Source organism: Bos taurus, chromosome 20 (genome assembly GCF_002263795.3).
Source record: "Bos taurus isolate L1 Dominette 01449 registration number 42190680 breed Hereford chromosome 20, ARS-UCD2.0, whole genome shotgun sequence".
Taxonomy (NCBI): Eukaryota; Metazoa; Chordata; class Mammalia; order Artiodactyla; family Bovidae; genus Bos; species Bos taurus.
In genome coordinates, this window is record NC_037347.1 from 31,517,565 (window position 1) to 31,543,077 (window position 25,513).

General features: G+C 43.6%; 1 protein-coding gene across 1 annotated transcript in view; it reads right to left on the reverse strand.

Annotated features, from left to right (window-relative positions):
- Positions 1 to 25,453, reverse strand: part of NIM1K (NIM1 serine/threonine protein kinase) — an 82,093-nt gene extending 56,640 nt beyond the window's left edge. The window contains exon 1 of the mRNA XM_024981309.2: positions 25,151 to 25,453. The gene's annotated coding sequence lies outside the window, so the exon portion shown is untranslated. The remainder of the gene's footprint in view (positions 1 to 25,150) is intronic.
- Between the last annotated feature and the right edge of the window lie 60 nt (positions 25,454 to 25,513).

Here is a 25,513-nt window from a genome sequence, read left to right on the forward strand (position 1 = left end):
AATGATACACCACTTCACACCCATGAGGATGGTAGAATAAATAAAAATAGGTGATAACAAGTATTAGAGAGGATGTGGAGGAACTGGAAGCTTCATGCACTGCTGGTGGGAATGTAAAATGGTGCAGCACCTTAAAAAGACAATCTGTCAGTTTTTAAAACAGTTGAATATAGTTATCTCATAACCCAGCACTTCCACTCCTAGGTATATATACCTTAGAGAAATGAAAACATGTTCACACAAAACCTTAGACACAAAGTTCACATATAATAATTCATAAAAGCTAAAAAAGTAGAAACAACCTAAACATCCATCACCTGATGAATAAATAAATAAAATGTGGTATATCCATACAACCAAATATTAGTCATCAATTAAAAAAATGAGGTACTGATATAAGCTGTGACAAGGACAAATCTTGAAATCATTCTTCTAGGGGAAAGAAACAAAGGACTAAATATTGTATGATTCCATTTACATGAAATGATGAGAGAATAGGCAAATCTATAGAAACAGAAAGTACATTAATGAATGATTGGTTAGAGCTTGTGGGGAATGTGGCTAAGCAGAGCAGCATTTCTTTTTAGAGTAATGAAAATACTCTAAGGTTGATTGTGGTGATGGTGATGATGTAAATATAGATATCTCTGTGAATATATTAAAAGTCATTGAATTGTATACTTCAAATGAGTGAATTGTATACTATTTGAATTACATGTTGACAAAGCTGTTAAACTACATTTGAAACAATTAAGGGAATTAAAATCTTACACTACAAAGTTTTAATTTAATGCAAACTACCCAGCCAGCTGCCTTCAAATCTTTTCCCTACCTTGACCATATATTTGTATTAAATACAATCTTCTGATTCCAAGCCATTCATGATCTCTTTTTGCCAGTCACATCTTGCCCACATCTTCCATTCCAGCTCACAGTCTTAATAGCTATCTCCCCTTTCACACTTTTATTTAGGTCTTGCCTACGGTCCTTTACCCACACAGTCCAAAATGGCTGGAACAAAGAATTACTCGATCCTGGAATATATTTATATTCCATTTCTTTAGAAACGTAAGACCCCCCTCAGTGCTCCTCCCCTCCCAACCCTTCACTTTAGGGCTTAGGAGACAAGGGCCCAGAGAGGTTACATGACGTATCCCCGGTTCCCAAAATATTGGATTGGCCAACAAGTTCATAGAGGTTTTTCCATAAAACCTTGCAGAAAACCCCAAACAAACTTGTTGGCTAACTCAATACTTTTTCTTTGGCTCACCTCTTCCAAAAAGCCTTCATTCATTAAGTGAACACTTCCTTATCTTTCTACCCAATCTGTGACACCATTCTTTATTGCACTACTGAACGGTATTAAACGCATTGATCTTAAGACATCATTCACATTTAAAGTCAAAGTTTGCCGCCCAGAGAGAAAAAAACAGCCCTTTTATCTCCATGGCCACTATATCTGACATCTCTGCTGCTGTAGCTTTTCCTTTTTCAGTTGTCACGAACAATTCAAATTTCACAGGAAGCTGGCCTCGGACCAGCCAGGAGCAAATTCAGGGACAAACTCCTTACCTGGTTTCCATAAAGGACGTTCCCTCAACTCACTTCACAGAAAACCATTCCTGAGGTCTTTAGTAAAAAGCAATTTAGTCCATATAAAATACAGCACCTCCACATTCTTAAATGCCCTTGGGAAAGAACATGGTAACAAAGGGTATTTACATGTCCTTATAGGTTGATACCCATAGGTATACCAGGATCAAAGATTAAGTTGCTTTTTTTAAATCAAATAAATATTTATCTTGATGAGAAACAGAAAATCTTCTAAAGTGTTAGTCACTCAGTTGTGCCCTACTCTTTGCGACCCCATGGACTGTAGCCCACCAGGCTCCTCTGTCCATGGGGATTCTCTAGGCAAGAATACTGGAGTGGGTTGCCATGCCCTTCTCCATGGGATCTTGCCGACCCAGGGATCAAACCCCAGTCTCTGGTCTTGCAGGCTCTCTAGAAAGGCAAGAAATTCATCAATCATGTAAGTACAAGCAGTCATTCTGGACTTTATATGAAGAGAAAATACATTAAAACCAAACTGGCCTTCCAGGTGAAGGCAGTAATGTAGTAAATAATAAGGCAAACCCATTAAAGAACATGAGTCAAGAAGTCAAAGACTGTGTAGGCTACTTGGCTTAGAAAAGCAAAATTCACTGCTCTCTAAAAGGAGAGGAAGGGCCTTATCGTATCCGGCGGTGCCTTTGCTGCTCTAGGAACTGCTGGGCACCGGTGTCTGCACAGAGGACCATGGTGACTGAGGAGGAGAAAGACAAATGTAATTAGAGATGCTGCCTTTCCCAGAGCAGGACCCATCTGGGGCTGATTGAAGAAGGAGTGATTACTCAGTGTTGGGAGGCAGTTTAAGTGGTGCCCACCAGGGAGCAGGAGGCTTTCAGAGCCAGTTCTGAGAATTACATACTGTTCCACGGTGCTTCAGCTAATTGACCTGGTATTTCTGGCTGGAAAAAAAAGCTCCCCAAGGAGGTGAGTGAAAGTATATAACAAAGATCTCTCACCTCACAGGGCAGCCCATGAGTACAGCGTCAGCCCTAGAGACCCAGGTATTATTCAAATGTATGAAACTGTGAAAAGATCACAGACTGAACATGGAAAGATTGTGCATTATGCATCAGGAAGTTTTCTGCTGTGATTCTCAGCCCACACTCCCCCTCCTCCCTGCCCTGTACGACCTTCTAGTTGGAGTTTTATGAATTATTTATCATTGTAAAGATAAGGGGTGTACTGGGGAACAGCCGTGAGGCCCAGGAAATGGGCACATCTTTGGGAGCTTCATGGTAAGAGTCACTATTCATTTCCTTATATGTGCAATCTATGCACACATAGATTGCACATATAAGGAAAGATATCTACAAAGTCCACGGAAAGCTCTGGATGTGCAGTACCCAACTGTTGCCAGGGAGGAGGGCAATGAAATAGGGGTAGATATAGAGAATAAAGAAGCTCTTCCACATTTTATCCTGCTTACTTCTGTGGTTGTTGCTATTTGGACTATTTATGATCGATTGTGACAGTGATTTTCTTAAGAACTAAAAATATACATTCATCTCCACTGATGTCCTGGGAATGTGGCCTCTCTCTGGTGACTGTGTATATAAAAGTAACTCATCTCTGATACAGTAAATTGGCCCACCCACCTGGCATGGTGAAATGGTGACATAATTACCAACTGACTGTAGAATACACCCCCCAGGCAGAACAAGGTGCTCCATTATTGGCGATGGAAAACAATACATGGCTCTACAGGGCCAGCATCTGGACACAGGGCCTGGAGAGGGAGTTAAAGCTCTCATGGAGAATATGTGCTGGTGTGCGCTTGTTCTTGTTTGTTTCGCTAGAAGTTACGGCTTAGGGAATCCCTAAGAAAACAGAGCAATGAACAGTAAGGCCCAGGATCATGGGGGGAATTCTCTTCCCAACTGAGTTCTTGATATTTCAGAATATTCAAGAACAATCCCAGAGATATATTAAGCTGCTGTCTGGGACCTTGTTCCCAGACAAATTGGGGGCCGGTGGTGGATTCGTTATGTGTGACTATGTCTCCAACAGGCTACATCTTCTTTTGTCACCGGGTCACAGTCCCAGAGTGAACAAGGAAACAGGGTTACCTGTGCTCAGAGGAGCCACCTACAAGGAGAGGACAAGAGATGGGAGAAAGAAATGGGGGTCCCTGCTGCGCCCTCCTGTCTGAGCCAAGGTTGAGTCAGGAGCCTCATGACAGAGCTGTGCTGAGACAGAAGTTATGTCAGAGGCTAAATCTGACCCTGAGGATTTTAAAGTTTGTGAAGAATTTATTGGGGGCCCTCAGAAGAGCGCATTTTAAAATACCCATGGGAGTCTGGACTAAGCGCAAAGGATGGAGGAACTCTGCAGAGAGAACAGATGCTGGAGGCGTGCCTGCTGGGAGGGTCCTCTGCCAAATGTCAGGAGTGATGAATGGTAGATATCCATGGTCACCACTCTGCCAACCTAGTCAGACATCTCAGTGCCAGGCTTCCCTGGTGGCTCAGTGGTAAAGAATCCAGAATCCACCTGCCAGTGCAGGAGACACAGGTTCCATCCCTAATTCGGGAAGATCCCACTTGCCATGGACCAACTAAGCCCGTGTGCCACAACTACTGAACCTGTGCTCTGGATACGAGGAGCGGCAACTACTGAGCCCAGGGATGCAAATACTGAAGACCACGCACCTAGAGCCCGTGCTCCACGACAAGAGAAGTCACTGCAATAAGCAGCCTGTGTACAGAAATTAGAGAAAAACCTGTGCAGCAACAAAGACCCAGCACAGCCAAAAATATCAACTAATAAATTTTAAAAAATGTGAGTGTGTGTGTGTATAAAAGAAATCTCAGAGCCATCCCTGGCTTCTTTCTTCCCTGAACCCAGTCACACAATCCTGTCCATCCTCCCACTTTAAACCACCCCAATTCTTTAATCAACCTATCATCCTGACCACCATTTCTTCAGGGCAGGGCTGGATCTCATAATTCATAGAGACGCACATGCTTTAGGGCATCAGCAGACCAGGGCACTGAAGATGCAATAGAAGTCTTAAGATACTTTTATATTTGACATATTTTTTCAATGCATCTAAACAATCATCATAAGAAAAGTCAGAACTTGGGTTTTCTTATTTTACGGTTGAAAGTGAGAGTGTTAGTCACTCAGTCGTGTCCAACTCTTCGTGACCCCATGGACTGTAGACCGCCAGGTTCCTCTTTCCATGGGATTCTCCAGGCTAGAATATTGGAATGGGTTGCCATGCCCTTCTCCAGGGGATCTTCCTGATTCAGGGATTGAACCTGGGTCTCTGGCACTGCAGACAGACTCTTTACTGCTGAGTCTCTGCTTAAATTTTGAATTGCATGTAGGAGATAATGAGGGTGATGGCCTTTACAGGTCTTAATCCCCCTAGTAGCTACTTGGCTGAAACAGTCTCCTAGCAGGCTTTTCTACTTCCCATCTTACCCAGTTCAACTTTATTCTGCAGCAAACTACCGGCAGGATCTTTCTAAAATGAAAATATTACTTTCCCATTTAAAGTCCTTTATTAAAATGACTATAGGACAAAATTCAATCTCCATTGCAAGGTACAGAAAACTCTGCAAGGTCTGGGTCTTGATTTTATTTCCAGCCTCATTTCTCATCTCCCAGGCTCCCTCTCATTTGTCCCCCTCCATATACCCTGATGGGGTTCAGGACAAGCTACCCCAAAATATGGCACCCTAGTATTTTCAGCAGGAGGGTCACTCTAGCTTTCTTCCCTGAAACATGTGAGACAACCCTCAGGTGAGACAGCCCTCCCTATATCTGGAGGAAAGGAGCAGCCTTATCTCTGAAGACAAAAGGACTTAAAGAAGAATCCTAACAAACAGGTCTTGCTAAGTTAACTACACTCAACTCTACTCCTCAGCCTATCACATTCCTCCATGACTGTCCACTTGTCATCAAATCCAGCATAAAACATTTAGATCTGTTTCTTCAGGTCTTCATTTCCTTATCAAGGCTCCCATGTCACGTAAAGTATATAGTAAATAAATGTGTATCTTTTTTCCTGTTAATCTGTTTTTATCATTTAATTTCCAGATCCAGCTAAACTCTTCCTCCCCTATGTGTGTTAGTCACTCAGTCATATCTGACTCTTTATGACCCCAAACCGTAGCCTGCCAGGCTTCTCCATCCATGGGATTTTCCAGACAAGAATACTAGAATGGGTTGCCATTTCCTCCTCCAGGGGATCTTCCCAACTCAGGGATTGAAGCTGGGTCTCCTGCATTGCAGGAAGATTCTTTACCACCTGAGCCCCCAGGGAAGCCCGAAGCCTGAGACATACCAAAATACCCAAGATCCCATAAACATCCCAGGCTGCTTCGTGCTCCTCTGCCTTTGCATATGACATGCCCTTTACATGAACTGTTTCCATGACCCATTCACCATCAAACCTGCAAAACACTATCCTTCCTTGAAGTCTTCCTTGACTTTCTTTTTAAAAATAATTTACTTATTTTGGCTGCATGGGTCTTAGTTGCAGCATGTGAACTCTTAGTTACAATGTGTGGGATCTAGTTCCCTGACCAGGGATTGAACCCAGGGCCGCTGTATTGGGAGCACGGAGTCTTAACCACTGTACCCACAGGAAAGCCCATCCTCGAATCCCTTATGTCCACAGTGCTCTCAGAGTATTTCATGCATTCCTCTGTGTATATCTGTGGTGTCACTGTGCACACATCTCTGTCCACCTTTAGACTATGAAGGAGCTGTGAGCAGAGATGGTCTATCTCATCTCTATCTCTAAAGAATGCCTGGCACATCATAGGTACTCTATGCATGTTTGTGGAGTAAACATGAGTAAATGAATTAAAACAGGTTTCTTCTATTGATAAGCAGAAAATTATTTTAAATTCTCATTTTACAAGAGATAAATTTCACTGCTTTTCTTATTTCAGCCACCTAATAGTTGAAATTCTACACATTCAAATCTAGATTAAATTCCATTGTCTTCCCATTCTTTTCCTTCTCTTCTCCTTCTCATACTCCAAGCAAGAGCTTAGCTCCTTCTCTGGTTTTCCCCATGAACTCCAACATTCTCAACATCTTCAAATCCTGTCTGATGTTTGAGTTACTTGGGTACACATTTGTCCTCCCAACCAGAATCTGGGTTTCTATGGAGTAGGTCCTCATTCTTACTAATGTCAAGGTTCTGGGCACCCAGTACCCAGCGGGAGTCCATAAATGCTAGCTGAATTGACTTGAATCATACAGATACTTTAAAAGGTAGTGTGGATCCCGGAAGATACAAAAATAGATATTTATCTCATAGACATCCTTCTCTGGCTAAAAAACAAAAACCTCACCACAAACAACTGTTGTATCATGAAGAAAAATATGGTAAAAATTCAAAAAGACAACCAAACCAAAAAACCAAAACTCTCTCAAGGCTGTCTACTAAAACAAGAGCAGGTTTGTTACAAGTGCCCCTAACCCGAGCACCTCTGGCTGGAAAATTTCTGAAACCTTGTGGGTTTGACGAGATGCCCCATTGCTTCTGCAGAGCATTCTAAGGTTCCCAGTGAAGTACACCTCAAATGTGGGTAGACATTCCATAGAAGGCTATTTGAATTGGAAGGATCCAGTGTTTACAGACCAAGGCTTGCTCCTGCCCACAGACAATAAAAACAGCCTGATTATGGCTTCCCTTTGGAAGGCTACCGAGGTTAAAAAGTATCACAGAACAAGAAGGCTCCACCTCCCTTCATTTTTATTTTAAGAGTGTGACTCGTTAGTAGCCTCCAGCAGATTTTGTTGTCTTTTAAAGCATGAGGACTAATCCCTGCTCTATTTTCAAGACCTTCTCTGCATTCCTCAGTTCCTCCAAAATGGTTCTGCAAACACACACACCCATGCACTTGCTTCTGCCCTTCTCCCTGCTCCTTGCCTTCTCTGTGTTTACCCTTCCCTGGGGAAGCCAACACCAACACTAATTAGCAGTGAATTGAATCCCACGGCTGGGACACGGGAGGGTCAGTGTTTTCCCAGCATTCCAAGGCAATCCTCCTCCCTCGCCCTAAGCCCGAAGACTCACAGTCTATGCAGCCCGGAAGGGAGTTCTGAGACCTGAATCTATCATGCACTTTATTCCTACATCTGTACCTTTCCTATCGGAAAACATCCTTTCATGCCCAGGAAGCCTGATGAACCCAGCTGCCCTGACTGGAGCACACTTGCTCCTTGTCTCACTCAGTCTTCAGGACCCTGCTGAAATACCACCTTCTCGGTGTTAGACCAGACAGAACTAGCTGTTCTGCCCTCTAAAATTCATTTATTTTTTTTTAAATATTCATTTAATATTATTACAAATTTTCCTTCTCAAGAGGATCTTTCCCCTTCTCAGGGATCAAACCCAGGTCTACTATATTGCGGGTGGCCTCCTGGACTGCAGACAGATTCTTTACCAACTGAACCACCAGGAAGGCCCAAATAATTATTCTAATATTTACTTATTTGGCTGTGTTAGTTCTTTTTTGAAAATTAATTAATTTATTTTAATTGGAGGCTAACTCCTTGACAATATTGTGGTGGTTTCTGCCATACCTCGCCATGAAGCCGCCACGGGCGCACATGTGTCCCCGTGTGTTGGTTCCTAGTTACTCAAGAGCAAGCGCTGGCTCGGTAGCTGTGGCGTGTGGGCTTAGTTGTCCACTGGCACATGGGATCTTAGTTCCCCAACCAGCGATTGAACCTGGGTCCCCTGCACTGGAAGGCGGATTCTTAACCACTGGACCACCAGGGAAGTCCCTGAAATTCATTTCTTGATACTTTCAGATCCCATCCTGATAGTCTATCTTGATATCTCATATCTGATCCCTTATCAGCTCATATTCTAATTATGTTTGGCCTTTCTAGACTGACCTCTGCTGCTTGTTTACCTTGTATCCTCAATATTCCCCAGCATCCAGTCCTAGGATGTGATAGTCTATCTTGATATCTCATATCTGATCCCTTATCAGCTCATATTCTAATTATGTTTGGCCTTTCTAGACTGACCTCTGCTGCTTGTTTACCTTGTATCCTCAATATTCCCCAGCATCCAGTCCTAGGATGTGGTAGGCACCAAATAAATATTTGCTTTAAAAATAAAGACTTAAAACATAATATATATAAAAGGTGATGTATTTAATATAAACCTATAAACCAATGGCAACCCACTCCAGTACTCTTGCCTGGGAAATCCCATGGACAGAGGAGCCTGATAGGCTGCAGTCCATGGGGTCGGGAAGAATCGGATATGACTGAGCAACTTCACTTTCACTTTTCACTTTCATGCATTGGAGAAGGAAATGGCAACCCACTCCAGTGTTCTTGCCTGAAGAATCCCAGGGACGGGGAGCCTGGTGGGCTGCCGTCTATGGGGTCGCACAGAGTTGGACACGACTGAAGCGACTTAGCAGCACAGCAGCGTAAACCATAAACTAATGGTACTTTTGGAAGGTTGTTTAGAAGCGGTCATACTTTTAGTTGGTGTCAGCACAGTCTTACTAGCATTTTATTTGCTACAACGGAGAAGGTATACTAAAAGCTACTTTTATTAAGCATTTATTATATACCAACACTGTGTCGCTTATATTATTGATTAGTCATTATGACTAACACCGTAAGACAGATACTAAAATTCTCATTGCACTGATGAAATACTTAAGGTTTACAGAGGTTGGGTGGAACTTCCCAGGTGGCTCAGTGGTAAAGAATCCACCTGCTGATGCAGGAGACACAGGAGAAGCAGGTTCGATCCCTGGGTCAGGAAGATCCCCTGGAAGAGGAAATAGCCATCCACTACAGTATTCTTGCCTGGAAAATTCAACTGACAGAGGAGCCTGGCAGTCTGCAGTCTAGTCCAAGGGGTCGAAAAGAGTTGGACATGACTAAGCGACTGAGCACACACGCACACAGGTTGTGCAATTTGTCCAAACTCAGAGAGCAAGTGAGTGTCAGGGTCAGCCTGGGCCCCAGGCCCTCCTGATTCCATTCCTCCACGAAGGGTCACTACAGAGGAACAGGCCACTGCCCTGAGGTCCAAGCTTGGGTCTGGGCCAGAGACAGCTGCAAAAGCAGGCAGGAGAATCAGAAAGGAAGAGTCTTTCTTTTTATTGGAGGGTGATTGCTTTACAATGTTGTGGTGGTCTCTGCCCTATATCAAAGCAAATCAGTCATAATTATATATATGTATCTCCTCCCTCTTGAGCTTCCCTCCCTAAGGAAGAGTCTTCAAAGTGCTTTCCTTTTTAATAAACCATTGACCCCGATGAATATCAGTGACAGTACAAACACAAATGAAAGTATCCTTTGTTCCCAACGACATAAGGATCTAAACTGACCTGATGAAACTCGAGATAGCCCTATGCTATTGGATGACAACCTACCCAGAAAAAAAGCAAACAATAATTCATAATGATTATTATTATTGCTGAACAAGTCCAAGTGAAGTGCCTCAAAGACAGCTATAAATAAATGAGAATGCACAGCAATATTTGCTGTATATGTATACACCAGAGAAGAAACAAGCTATACTTTAAGTTAGATCATAGCTCAGGCCATCTTGGAATAGAATATCTGCTGTAAGCTTAGCAGACTGAACAAAAAAGCAAAATTACAAGCCAGTTTCACTCCCTAACGTAAATATCAAAACTGTAAAACACACAGCACTAAATCAAATCTGGCAGTGCATTTATAAAAATGTGATTGACTAAAACTTCCCCCAAGAATGTGAGCATGGCTTAATTATAGATGTGTATATTTAACACATGAATCAATTAAAGGAGAAAAAAAAATTTCAGCAGGTGCAGAAAAAGCATTCTATAAAAATGTACACTCATTATCAATAAAATTGTTAGCAAACTAGGTACGGAGGGGAACTTGCTCAACCAAGTTAAAGGCTATCTACCAAAACCCTATAGCAAACATCTTTTTAAATGAAGAAATATTAGAAGCATTCCCTACAAAATCATAAAGAAGACAAAACTGCCTGCTAACACTGAAAGCGAAAGTGAAGTCACTCAGTCGTGTCCAACTCTTTGCGACCCCATGGGCAGTAGCTTGCACTAGGCTCCTCTGTCCATGGGATTTTCTGGGCAAGAGTACTGGAGTGGGTTGCCATTTCCTTCTCCAGGGAATCTTCCCGACCCAGGGATCGAACCCAGGTCTCCTGCATTGTAGGCAGACGCTTTACTATCTGAACCACCTAACACTGCTTCTATTCAATATTTATTGAAGCATCTAGCCAATGAAAGAAGACAAGAACTAAATACTGAAAATAAACAAAACTGTTCTGATTTGCAAAGGTTTTTCTTTTTAGACCTTCTCTCTTGCTGTTCTTTTTAAAATTTTTTATTTATTTTTAATTGGAGGATAATTGCTTTACAGTATCGTGTTGGTTTCTGACCTACATCAACTTGAATCAGCCATAGGCATACATGTCTCCTCCCTCTTGAACCTCCCTCCTCCCACTTCTCACCCCATCCCACCCTTCTAGGTTGTCACAGTGTTAGTTTGAGTTCCCCGCATATTACAGCAAATTTCCACTGGCTATCTACTTTACATACGGTAATGTAATTTTTTCCATGCTACTCTCTCAACTTGTCCCACCCTCTCCTTCCCCCACTGTGTCCACAAGCCTGTTCTCTATACAAAGATTTTAAACACTGAAAATCCTAGAGACTCTATTCATAAACTATTAAAACTAATAAGTAAGTTTAACAGCATTGCAGGAGACAATATTGCTGCAAATTCAATAACATTTGAATTCACCAATAATGATCTTATAATAACAAGGAAGTATAATAAAACATGTTCCATTCATATGAGTAGCAGTAAAATTTGTGAGATACCTAAGAATCAATCTAACAAAGGAGGTTAGAGAGACATAAATTAAGAAAATTATGGAAATTTATTGGAGAATATTAAAAAATACCTAACAAATGAGAAAAAATACCACATTAATAAGAGAATACTCACTATCAAAAACATGTACACTCATCCCCAAATGAATCTATAAAGTTCAGTTCAGTTCAGTCGCTCAGTCGTGTCCAACTCTTTGCGACCCCATGAATCGCAGCATGCCAGGCCTCCCTGTCCATCACCAACTCCCGGAGTTCACCCAAACTCATGTCCATCGAGTTGGTGATGCCATCCAGCCATCTCATCCTCTGTCATCCCCCTCTTCTCCTGCCCCCAATCCCTCCCAGCATCAGGGTCTTTTCCAATGAGTCAACTCTTCGCATGAGGTGGCCAAAGTATTGGAGTTTCACCTTTAGCATCATTCCTTCCAAAGAAATCCCAGGGCTGAACTCCTTTAGGATGGACTGGTTGGATCTCCTTGCAGTCCAAGGGACTCTTGAGAGTCTTCTCCAACACCACAGTTGAAAAGCATCAATTTTTCGGCGCTCAGCTTTCTTTATAGTCCAACTCTCACATCCATACATGACCACAGAGCCTTGACTAGACAGACCTTTGTTGGCAAAGTAATGTCTCTGCTTTTGAATATGCTATCTAGGTTGGTCATAAATTTCCTTAGCAAAGTTCAATTTTTTGGTTTTCTGTATGAGTATGCTTAAAATGGTATATTGAATCGTATTCGGTAACACATACATACAAACACACTTGTTTAATTTTCACGCTGTAAATTGGTACATTTGCTCTCATTTCCAAATTTCAGGTGAGCAAACATCTTTTGTACCTTCTAAAAGAGGTATCTGCAAAACTGTTACATATGAGTCATTCAGAACAGCCACAGAAGTGCCGAGTTTTATGCAACTTTCCAAAAAGGCAATGAGTTGTCCTGGGCATGAAACGGGGAGGAATCTTTCTCAGTATTTCCATCAGTTTGCTCAATTAGGAAGTACTCAGCAGATGATACTATCTTCTGATAAGTAAAAAGCTGAGGAAACAAAAATCTTACCTGAGGAAGATTTCATAAAAATAAATGAGTTTTCATGAATGGGGAAGAGAAGTTAGCAGAGAAGGTAGAGATGATAACTCTCTAGGGAGTTATCTTCTCCAGGGAAGAAAAATTCCTAAAAATAATTCCAAACCACATTACGGGTGGTGAGGGACGGCAGCATGGAGTGGGTCAGGAATAGGAGTCCTTGGTGCCTTGAAGACATCAGTCCAGCGTTACCATTTCCATAGGTAACTTAACTGACCCAGAGCCAGACCTCCTGGAATGTGAAGTCAAGTGGGCCTTAGAAAGCGTCACTACGAACAAAGCCAGTGGAGGTGATGGAATTCCAGTGGAGCTATTTCAAATCCTGAAAGATGATGCTGTGAAAGTGCTGCACTCAATATGCCAGCAAATTTGGAAAACTCAGCAGTGGCCACAGGACTGGAAAAAGTCAGTTTTCATTCCAATCCCAAAGAAGGACGATGCCAAAGAATGCTCAAACTACTGCACAATTGCACTCATCTCACACGCTGGTAAAGTAATGCTCAAAATTCTCCAAGCCTGGCTTCAGCAATATGTGAACCGTGAACTTCCTGATGTTCAAGCTGGTTTTAGAAAAGGCAGAGGAACCAGAGATCAAAGTGCCAACATCTGCTGGATCATGGAAAAAGCAAGAGAGTTCCAGAAAGGCATCTATTGCTGCTCTATTGACTATGCCAAAGCCTTTGACTGTGTGGATCACAATCAACTGTGGAAAATTCTGAAAGAGATGGGAATACCAGACCACCTGACCTGCCTCTTGAGAAACCTATATGCAGGTCAGGAAGCAACAGTTAGAACTGGACATGGAACAACAGACTGGTTCCAAATAGGAAAAGCAGTATGTCAAGGCTGTATATTGTCACCTTGTTTATTTAACTTATATGCAGAGTATGTCATAAGAAACGGACTGGAAGAAACACAAGCTGGAATCAAGATTGCCGGGAGAAATATCAATAACCTCAGATATGCAGATGACACCACCCTTATGGCAGAAAGTGAAGAGGAACTCAAAAGCCTCTTGATGAAAGTGAAAGTGGAGAGTGAAAAAGTTGGCTTAAAGCTCAACATTCAGAAAACAAAGATCATGGCATCAGGTCCCATCACTTCATGGGAAATAGATGGGGAAACAGTGGAAACAGTGTCAGACTTTATTTTTCTGGGCTCCAAAATCACTGCAGATGGTGACTGCAGCCATGAAATTAAAAGACGCTTACTCCTTGGAAGGAAAGTTATGACCAACCTAGATAGCATATTCAAAAGCAGAGACATTACTTTGCCAACAAAGGTTCATCTAGTCAAGGCTATGGTTTTTCCTGTGGTCATGTATGGATGTGAGAGTTGGACTGTGAAGAAGACTGAGTGCCAAAGAATTGATGCTTTTGAACTGTGGTGTTGGAGAAGACTCTTGAGAGTCCCTTGGACTGCAAGGAGATCCAACCAGCCCATTCTGAAGGAGATCAACCCTGGGATTTCTTTGGAAGGAATGATGCTAAAGCTGAAACTCTAGTACTTTGGCCACCTCATGCAAAGAGTTGACTCATTGGAAAAGACTGATGCTGGGAGGGATTGGGGGCAAGAGGAGAAGGGGATGACAGAGGATGAGATGGCTGGATGGCATCACTGACTCGATGGACGTGAGTCTCGGTGAACTCCGGGAGTTGGTGATGGACAGGGAGGCCTGGCGTGCTGCGATTCATGGGGTCGCAAAGAGTCGGACACGACTGAGTGACTGATCTGATCTGATGACATGGGTACTCCTTAAAGTAGCAGTGTGATATTGGGATACTAATATATTTATCTACTTGGTAACATAATATTTCCCAAGGGAAAACTTAATCAAAAACTAGTTGGGATGTTTGAACGTGTAAATTATCTCGATTCTAAGTCTTTCCTTTCAAAATTCAAAGTGATAGTCAAGTATAGTTGCAAAACATAAGGGATGCCTTTTAGAAAGGAAGTCATACAAACATGGGAGTGGAGGGGTGGAGTTGAAGAACAGCCAGCCACAGACTGTCAAAGCAATAAGACCAGTGAATTGCAGTTAGAACATTATGTGAAATCTTGGAGTGTTATTTATCTATAGTTGTAGTCTATCCCCCTTATTAATAACTACTGTTTAATGAGAATCTATAATAAATAACAAGTGCTCAATAAGTAGGGAGACATAGAATTTGTCATTCAAATCAAGACACTTTTGAGAGTTGCAGGGGGTGATAGTAATAACCACTCTGGGACAGGAGGTGCAAACCAGGGCTTCCCATGACCACCTGGGACATACGGTTGTCCTGTCAGTCAGTGGTGAGGGCTTCCCCGCTGGCTCAGCGGTAAAGCGTCCACCTGCCAATGCAGGAGATGCAAGAGATGCGGGTTCGATCCCTGGGCTGGGAAAATCCCCTGGAGTTATTTTTCAGTTGCTAAGTTGTGTCTGACTCTGTGCCCCCATGGACTGCAGCACACCAGGTTCCCTGTCCCTCGCCATCTCTGGGAGCTTGCTCAAACTCGTGTCCCTTGAGTCAGTGATACCATCCAACCATCTGTTGTTGTTTAGTCTCTAAGTTGTGTCCAACTCTTCTGTAGCCCCATGGACCATAGCCCACTGGGGTTCTCCATCTATGGGATTCTCCAGGCAAGAATATTGGAATGGGTTGCCATTCTCTTCTCCAGGGATCTTCCCCACCCAGGGATCAAACCCACATCTTCTGCACTGCAGGCAGATTCTTTACCACTGAGCCACCTGGGAAGCCCACAATTAGGTTTAGGTGAGGTCATAAGGGTGGGGCCCTCATGATGGGTATAGTGTCCTAATAAGAGATCAGAGAGTGTTGCCTTTTTCTCTCCCTCCCTCCCATGTGATGGCACAGTAAGAAGCCAAGAAGGGCACTTTCAGCAGAACCCAACCAGCCTGCCACCTTGATCTCAGACTTCCAGGCTCCAGAACCATGAGAAAATTCATTTCTGGCACTTAAGTCCCCACGTCTATGGCATTTTGTTATGACAGCCTGAATAGACACATACGTCCATCTAGAACTGCCCTTCTGCAAGAAAAATAAACTTTTTTTAGCTGAAATAATAGCTTAGCCTCACCTACCTTAAACATGTTTTAATCACTTACATTAACCTGTGTGCATACCTGCTCAGTTGCTGTAGTCGTGTCCAACTCTGCAACCCTATGGATTGTCGCCTGCCAGGCTCCATTATCCATGGGATTCTCCAGGCAAGAATATTGGAGTGGGCTGCCATGCCCTCCCCCAGGGGATCTTCCTGACCCAGGGATCGAACTGTTGTCTCTTACATCTCCTGCACTGGCAGGCAGGTTCCTTACTACTAGCACCACTGGGGACCTACAGTCAGCAAGATCACTTAATACGAAGACTATTTTATAATAAAGTGTTGAATAGCCTATGCAACTGATTGGTCACTGTACCAAAAGTGAAAAACAGAAGGTGGACTGTGCAGAGAATGGCTATAAGGATTGCAATGGTTTGCCCTTGTGACTGTGTGCCTGCCTGGGAGCTGCAGCTTGCTGCCCCTGCCTGGCATCATGAGCGAGTATGCGCATCTTTTCACTGGCCTGTGAAAAGATTACAATTCAAAACTGGAGGTCTGGTTTCTACTGAACGTGTGTCACTTCCACACCATCGTAAAGTCGAGAAATCCTAAGTCAGAAGCCATCTGTATATACTTTCTTCCATCCTTACAGCAGCCCTGAAAGGTGCCTGCAGTTTTCCTCATTTTTCAGGAACTTCAAAAGAACGTGGTAACTTTTCTAAAGTCATACCGGCAATAAGCATCAGAGTCCAGGCTTTTCTGACCTCAGAGCCTGTGCTTCAGCTGTGCAAACCACAGGTGCTCCGGCTTCCCCGGTCTTGTGAGCAGGAGCTGTGTGTGTCACAGGGTGCCCTCACAGAACAGATGCTGCAGGAAAGGGTGAGGTTGAAGAAGAGATCATTCTCCCCACTTCCTTACACTCTCACTCGTGCTCAGTCCTGTCTGACTCTTTTCGATCCCATGGACTGCAGCCCACCAGGCTCCTCTGTCCGTGGGGATTTCCCAGGCAAGAATACTGGAGTGGGTTGCCGTTTCCTTCCCAACCCAGGGATCCAACCCATGTTTCCTGCATTGGCAGGCGGGTTCTTCCCCACTAGCACCACCTGGGAAGCCCTTTTCTTGCTCTCACCTAAGCAATGTGAGGTTGCTACACTCTTCCTCCACTGGGGAATATTCCCCCAATAACAATCCTGTAATTGAACTGAAGTGTCCAGTTCAGTAGACTGTTTTTAAGGGCCTGCCTACTTCAAACCAGTGGTATGAGGTCCCTCCCCAAGAGTCACGTGGATGTGATTAAATCATCAGCTAGGGGGCAAGGTGAATACATAAATAGATAACTAAATACAATGTTCAAAGCACTGGGCTAGACATTTGTACAGGAAGGATGGGACCCAGAGAGCACAGGCGGTATGCGCCATGTTCAGGGAAAACCTGAAGGAGATTTGGCCTGAAAGAACCTGCCCCTGTGATTCAGCAAGTGCTAAAATAAGAAAATGTAGGTCAGGGCAATAGAAAGTGAATATGTTTTGTTGTTTGTAAATGGACTTGAGGCAATGTGAAGGGTGGGAAAATCTGTACCTCATTGTCTGCTACAAGAACTGGTGTTTGCTTGTGTCCAAGACATGTTTGTCTGAACTAGAAGTTCAGAGAACTTTAAAAGGTTTTTAAATTTTTTCCATAATTAAATATGATCAAAGCATATCTTACTACCCAAGAATGGGAGTAATAGTCTGTATTTGAATTTTAGTCTCTGTTCTGATGGACAACTTTCAACCAAACAATCTAGCATTGAACCAAAAGTCACCCATTTTCCACTCTCACTGAACATTTCAGCAACGAGACAAACAGCTTTAAATCAAGAGTCTACTGACTTTGCACTGCAATATACTAACCTTTAAAACTCACTGCATCCCGTTTCCTACAGATATTAACCATGTCACTCATTTTGTGGTTTTGGTAAATCTTTTTTACTTTTCTTGGCAAAGAGTAGTCACCAAAGCACACAGACTGGTTCTCACATGGATATGATGTGCTAAACAGAGAGGATGACTCTTAAGGAAGCTTGAGTTTAGGCAAGACAGAAGCTTCCCTCCTCACCTTCTGTATCACCTATCTCTCTCCACCCAAAGCCAGATACCCAGCCCACAATCCTCTGAAGAACCTCTCTGCCTCCTCCTGGGAAGACAGTAACTCTGTAGTACCTGTGACATGACAGAACACAAACCCACTAACATCCATTTGTCTCAGGGTTTAATGGAGCGCTCTCAAGAGGTATGGATCTTCACTGGGCTGCTCAAGGCTCAATTCCAAAATTCTGGAGACATTGCTAGATTGGCTGTTTCTGGCCACACAGGTCATGTGTGGCTGCAGCGGGCTGGTGACTGTCATGTCCTGGGAAGAGGCCAAGTCACGTCAGCTCTCCCAGGAGATCAAAGCAGCTCCAGCTTTCAGGATGTATCTGCACACAGAAGCCTTTTCATTGGCTTCCCAGCCTCATGGAATTGCTGAGGTTCCAAGGAAAATTCAAAATATCAGATCCACATTCCATGTGGTCTCTGCTGTGTGGGTGGGGAGACCCACACATCCACGGGTGATGGCCCCACTGAGTGTCACCCACCACTGCCATCTGGTTCTCCCCCAGCCCTCCCCCTCCTCCCCCGTAATCTTTTCATACGAATCCCACCATCACTCTGTTCTTATGCACACTCTTCAGGTGCCATCTCCAGAATACTTTCATTGTGTAGAGAAAGAGAAGGCCTGTCTTCATTATAACAGGGTCTTCTCAAATTCATGATGGGAAGACCCCTCTCTACACCTGTTCTAAACCCGAAGGGGTCCAGAAGGAAGAATTGGCTTCCCAGTCAGGTGGTTCTTATGAAGAATCTAATTTGTAAGGCTCTATGTTAGGATGAATACAGGAAGCCAATATATCAATACCACCCAGAAGAATACTGAATAATCAATGATATGGGAAAAAAGCTCAAACTATAAAGTGGAAAAATAAACAATAAAATTGTACCTACAACATTCCTTTTTTTTTTTGCTTTAACTACCAAAAAGCAACCAACCCTCTGAAATGTTAACCACAGTCATCTCTCTAGTGGGAATTATTGATGGTAGTAGAGACAGAATAATAGATTATTTCTTTTAACATTTATTTCTGTACTTTTGACAATAATACTAATGACATTGATATTTATTGTATGCCAGGCACCATTCTAAGAACTTCACATGAATCAACTCATTTAATTCTCACAACTATGTGAGAAGGTCGGTGCATTACTATAGGTCCCCAAACTGAGGCAAAAAGTAGTCAAATAATGCACCCAAGGTCACACAGTAAGTCACAGAGACAGGATTCAAACCCAGTAGGCTGGTTCCAGAATTAGACTTAACCGCTATTACTTGCTGCTTCTGTAATATGTGCTGCTTTTGAATACATATTTTATAATGTCTTATAGTAAGGAATTATGTTTCCTTAAAGCTAAAGAAAATAATATTAAGAAATAGAGGGCCTCCCTGGTGGCTCAGCAGTAAAGGATCCACCTGCCAATGCAGGAGACATGGGTTCAATCCCTGGTCTGGGACGACCCTACACGCTATGGAGTAACCAAGCCTGACTGCCACAACTATCGAGCCTGGGCTCTAGAGCTGGGGAGCTGCAACTATTGAGCCCATGTGCCGCAAGTACTAAAGCCCGCACACCTGGAGCCCATGCTCAACAAGACAAACCACCACAATGAGAAGCCCCACACAGCAACTAGACAGCTGCACTAGAGAACTAGGGAAAGGAGCCCCAACTTGCCGCAACCAGAGAAAAGCCCACGCAGCAACAAAGACCCAGCACAGCCAAAAATCAATTAATTATTATTTTTTAAAAAGATTAAGAAATGAAAACAAAAAGGAATATAAGACAAAGTAACCAAGGAGAGGGAGGAGACAGGGTGAAAGAATAAGTAATGAGTCAGGAGAAATGACTCCATGCTAAACATCTCTGGATTGGTTTCCTCCACTGTAAAATGTGAAGGCGTGCAAGTCTACATTCGAGAGAGATACCTACTCTGCAAATTACCAATAATTTACATGAAACGTTTGAAAGCTGTACCAGCATTTTAGACTTGGCCTTCACATCCTATAACAAATTTGCTGTCTTTGTGCTTAGATTAACATCTTTAAACCAATATGTACACAAAGCAAATGCCCAAAAAGCACCAAAATTATTAGTAAAGTTAAGGATATGATTCTATGTGATTGACACTAGAGATCAGTTTCTGAAAGACAAAAAGTGGTGAGAACAGAGAAGCTGGTCTGGCAGCATGCATGATTCCAAAGGACAGCAACCAATGTATATAAAGCTAAAAATCCTGAGTTGATACAATTAACAATAGTCAACACATGATAAGGAAAAGAAACCAATAAAATGGAGTAATTTCCAAGTATGTCTACATCATTACTTCCCTGAAAGTGCAGGATGTGTTTCCTGGCTCCACCAGGTAGACGAACATAACGCAGAGAAAGTGAATCTATGCTCAATGAAATTTCATTTAAAAAATGAGAGAATCCCACAAGGTTCCAGACAGAAAAAATAGATCTCATGCCAAGAATCTAGCACCATGATGGCACTGAACTTTCAGAAACACTGGAAGCTGGAAAAGAATAAATCAGTGCCTTCGGAAATTTGCGGGAATGAATTTCCAGCCGAGAATCCTATACACAGACAAACCATCAATTAAGTGTGAGAGTGAAACGGACTTTTCTAGACATGCAAAGTCCCCCAAATTTACTTCCTATACTCCCCTTTAAGAAGCTATTTATAGCAAAACAGATGCTTTATAAAATGAAAAGCATAAACCAAGAAAGAAGGAGACAAGAGAACAGGGACTCAACATAGAAGTGGGGTGAAGAGAAGTCTCAGAAGGCCCCTATATGTCCCGGCCATCAGAAAACTGTTCAGACTGGAGAACTGGGGGGTCCGTTCAGAGGGCTGGGGTGGGGCCCAGAAGGAAGAGGATTGGCAGATGTATTTCATTGTGTGAAAAAAAACCAAGGAGAGGCATTTTAAAGAGCCACTAGAATAAATGGTGATAGACTCTAAAAAGCAAACAAACGAAAAACTATTTTCCCCAAGAGTGGTACAGAAAAAGAAATACATCCACAGTCCACAACCCGGCTCCAGTGAAAAATAATTACACAGTCATTATCATGCAGATGCAATGTTGATATAATTAACATTGTGATGTCTCTTGTGAGAAGCACTAATAGGGCAGAACTTTGCACGGAGATGTGTGCAAAGTCTTTCCTCCTGCACCCTCCCTTCTCACCATCCCAGCACAAGATATTAGGCCCCCACTCTTCCTTCCCACTCCGCTGCAGAAAATCCATTTAACTCAAATAATGGCTACCAATTTGAAAGAGCAATTCCTCCATTTTCTATCCTTGACCAATTATTTCCTTTCATTTTTTTTTAACTTTTTAATTTTATATTGGAGTACAGCCAGTTAACAGTGATAGTTTCAGGTGAAGAGCAAAGGGACTCAGCCATACACATACATCTATTCATTCTCCCCTAAACTCACCTCCCATCCAGGCTGCCACATAACACTGAGTAGAGTTCCCTGCGCTATACAGTAGGTCCTTGTTGGTTATCCATTTCAAATATAGCAGTGTGTACATGTTGATCCCAAACTCCCTAACTATTTCTGAAATTAACTGAACTTTGGCTGCTCTGGCTGGAGTCCTAGGAAACATCCAGTCCTCCTTCCCTCTCTGGAGCATTCCCCTGCCTGGCATTTGCAAATAAAGGATTATACTAAGGGTGCTCTGGCTGATTTTTTCCCACCAACTGTGTTGCAAAAAGGGAGGAAGGGGAAGTTGGAGGGGAGGAGTAAGAGAGTTATATCCTCCCCTGTAATAAAAGAAAGTGTACAGATTCTGTCTAAAATTGATAACTCAAGGACCAGCCACATAAGAGAATTATTTCCAACTAGGGAAGGATGTGATCAAACAGCTAAGAAAGAGCAGAGCAATCGTAACCCAAGAGAGGGACTGTTTTTTGTTAGAATCTTTTAACATGCTTTAATCCATAAAATTATAGATGAATGCACTCGGCTGATAACAACTGGAGCAGTTTTTAAAAGTGAAGCTTGCAACTTATAGTTAAGAATGACTCAACTAAATGATCCAGCCAACGCAGAGTAGAAAGCTTTCTTGGTGGCTGAAGGGTTGAGAAGAAGGAGTCTAGCCAGAAGATGGGAAGTCCATACCACTGGAAGTGAATTTTGGTCCACTTTCAGTCCTACCAGAGAGCCTCTAAATTGGAGAATTTGGCTAAATAGGACAGCCAGAGCTTTCTTGAAAAGCATCAGGTTCTCCGTTCTCCGTGAAAGGCAAAGAATAGAGTTTGTTTTAGCTTCCTGTTCCCCAACTTGTGTTTTTTTGGTTTTCTGTATAGCTCCCATTACACTATGTTTTTTTTTTTTCTTTTTACTCCCTTCCCTTTAATCTGTGAGTTTTCTTCTCATTTAAGACTCTTTTTCACCTACTGTTTTATTTTTCTCTTAATCCCAAATTCTTCCTGCCTCTGTACCTTATCTCTCTTCTCACCTAGATTTTCTCTGAGTCCTACCTGGTACTCATATTCCTAGACATGCCAGGTGGTTTTAGGTTTCATTTCTTAATTTTCCAAGTAGGTACCTGAAATGACTTGAGTTTTTTGAACACAATTTGCCTATCCATAAAACTGGTTAATATTCCTCAGGATGCTATATGACAACGATTGAGCTATCTTTGAAGTTCTTGAGAAAAAGTAATTTAAGAACTGTGATCTGCTTAATTCAAGTTGTAGACACTGTCATCCTAAGAACTTTGACTATTTTCTTCTTTTCTTGAAATTTATAACTTCAATTCTAGAGAACTTTTTCTACAATGACCATGGAAAGTGAAAACATAGAATGAGACTCATTTTATAAACTAATTTTAGTTGTCATTTCAACAACTGAAAGAAAATTAGCAAATGAATTAAGAGTCTTTAGTCCTTAGAGTAATACTATAATGAGATTCAAAGAATGCAGTTGGATTTTCACATTATATTTTAATTTTTAAGTTTCTCAAAATGGAACTAAATATTTGGCTGAAAACACTAACCTATTAAAACAAGTTTTTTTTTTTAATTAAAACATTTTTTTAATATTTATTTGGCTGCATGGGCTCTTAGTTGGGACATGTGGGATCTAGTTCCCTGACCAGGGATCAAACCCCAGATCCCTGCTTTACAGAGTCTTAGCCACTGGACCACCAGGGAAGCTCCATGTTCTTTAAAAAAAAAAAAAAAAAAACTGTAAGTCTAAGGACTGGCTTTCAAAATTTCCAATCATATGCTATCAATATGTAAATTTAATTTATAGGTTTCAATGCTTAGGACTTGTGAATGTGTAAAGAATTAGGGTCCTTTAAAGACATGAACATGTACTAATAAAAGTATTTGAATGGGACCATTACTCTGCCCAAATTAAACCTTTTAAACTGAAAATCTAAGGCCAAACCAACAGCATAAAGGGCTCTATGGCCTATCTGTAGTTATTACTGGAAAATTTAGGTTTTATACAAAACTGCCTTTATTCTAAATGCAGTTGTTATTAGAAAAGAGCACACACCTCAAACTAAATATCAATCCACGTTTTCCCCTAGCACAGAAGGAGACCTCTCTGAAGGTTTTTCCAGGCTTACCACTTAACAGTGGTCAAGCCAAAAATAAACCTATGAGGGCTTTACTAGGCAAATTCAACAGCATACAAAGCACCAGTCCGTGGAGAGTTGGACTTTTTCCCTATTAGCCTCTTTCTGGCCTTTCCTCTCGCATTCCTCCACCTCCTAATTAGAAAGCTAATTAGGAGTCCAAATTTCATGCTAAATGGGGAGAGAGATCTGGTCACAGGCCAGGATTCCTTTCGCATCAAACACTGTTCTCGGTCTCCCTTCCTTAGGGCAGCTGAACTGTGGGAAGAGAGCTGGGCCCGCAGGACCAATTGGCTGAGGGCACTGTTTACTCTCAGTTGTCTGCGAGGGAAGATCTTTTTCACAAACTGCAAACTCTGCAAAGGTAAAATTAAACAACAACATGCCTCGGGACTTCAGTACCCTAAAGAAACAAGTATCTTCTAGGCTCAATTATTATTACCATGGTAACATGAGGGGGCTTGGGGAGGTCTCCTCAAGAACGGTTCCCGATTCCATCCAGGCAGCCTCTCAACAGTGCCGGGCGACTTCTCCAGTTACCATGGCAACCAAAATTAGAAGTGCTTTTGCAACACTAACAGAAACCATCTTTTGAAGCTCTTCTGTGAATCACATTGAATACTGATGATGCAAGCTTGAGTGATACATATTTACAAACATTAAAAAAAATCATATTGCCATAAACAAATACTTGTTTTAGAGTCCCCTTTGCAATCTTTTGACTTAACCTTGGAATCGATCCTTCGGTCTGGTTTTGTTTGTTTCCCTTCTGGATTCCCGCGGCCTCGAGTGCAAAGGCGATTTGTTTAACTTCCAAACTTGTCTGAATTGCACGGGTGAGAGCTTAAAATGTGGTTCCTTCGCTCTGGGTTTGAAACGGAGTGAGGAAGGGGGTGGGGGAGGGTGGGTCTAACAGAGAGCCCTCTTGTCTAATAAAGTCGGGAGGACGAAAATCGGGAGGGGGTGGGGAGAAGAGCCGGGAAGGGACGGAGGAGGAGGGGGAGAGCCGGGAAGAAAAAAGTGCAGATGGCTACATCTCCGCTGCCCTTACTGGGGCTAAGAGCACCTTTATCGGGTGCCTTGACCTCTCCATCTGCACAGATCCTGGGTCAGGCACACAGAGCTGATCGGAAACGGCATTTTAAAAGCCCTGTTGCGATCCTTTCCAAGTCGTGTCGCCGAATCCTCGGGCTCCTAATATTCCTGAAGGGACCTCAGGGAAGAAGAGACAGGCTCTTCTTTACTTGTACAGTCTTTCCAAAGGAGCGTCTTTCTTTAAGGCGCGTCGTGGCGTGGGGTGGGATGGAGGGTCCACTCCTCTGGACCACCGCCGTTCCCTGTCAGTGCCCTTCACTGCCCACTGCCCGCCGGGGTCACGCAGGTCCCCGGCACTGGATTCAAACTCTGCTGCTCCGGGCTCGCGCCCGGGGGCACCGGTGGCGCGCAGCTGGGGTGCGCGGGGTGAGGCTGGGGGTGCGCGCACAGACCTGGATGTCCGCACCCAGCTGGGACCCGGGGACACAGGCGAGCACACCCCGGGCTCACGCCCTCGGGCACTGGCAGGCTGCTCGCGCCGGCGCACCCCGGCCTCCGCCTCCAACGCTCTCGCCTCCCAGGCGCGATGGGCCTCGGAGGGGGCGCCCCTAAAGAGCGCTAATCCTCTCCTGACCCCAATTCGCCCACCCTCGCCGGGAGTTGGGTCTCTCTTTGCCCTGGGGTTCCGGGGAGGAGAGGAGTCCCTGCTCAGCACCCAAGTCGGCAGGCTGGCGGAGGTAGGGGCGGCCGGGTGGGGTGCCGGCTGCGAGCCCCGCGGCCTTCGCTTACCTTGGTGGCGAGCTCCGCTCGCGGGCTCGGCTGCGCGGCGCCCGGCCGGGCTCTTTGGGTGGTGGGCTCGGGCGCGGGCGGTGCGTGGGTGTCAGAGCGCAGTGGCCGCGCCGAAGGCTCGGGAGCTGTCAGGGGCGGCAGTGGCAGACCCCGCCCACCGGCCCGGCCGGGGCTCCGCAGAAGGGACTCAGGCGCCCCGCAGCGTTTCCCGAAGGACCAATCCGGAGCTGGGGGCTGGCCCGGGGGAGGCGGGGAAGGGGAGGCCGGAGGGGCACCCGGACGAGGGCCTGGACCTTGTAGGCAGGTTTCTATGGCAGCCGGGAAGGAGGGGCTGAAAGGAGGTGGGCGGGGGGGAGGGGCGGG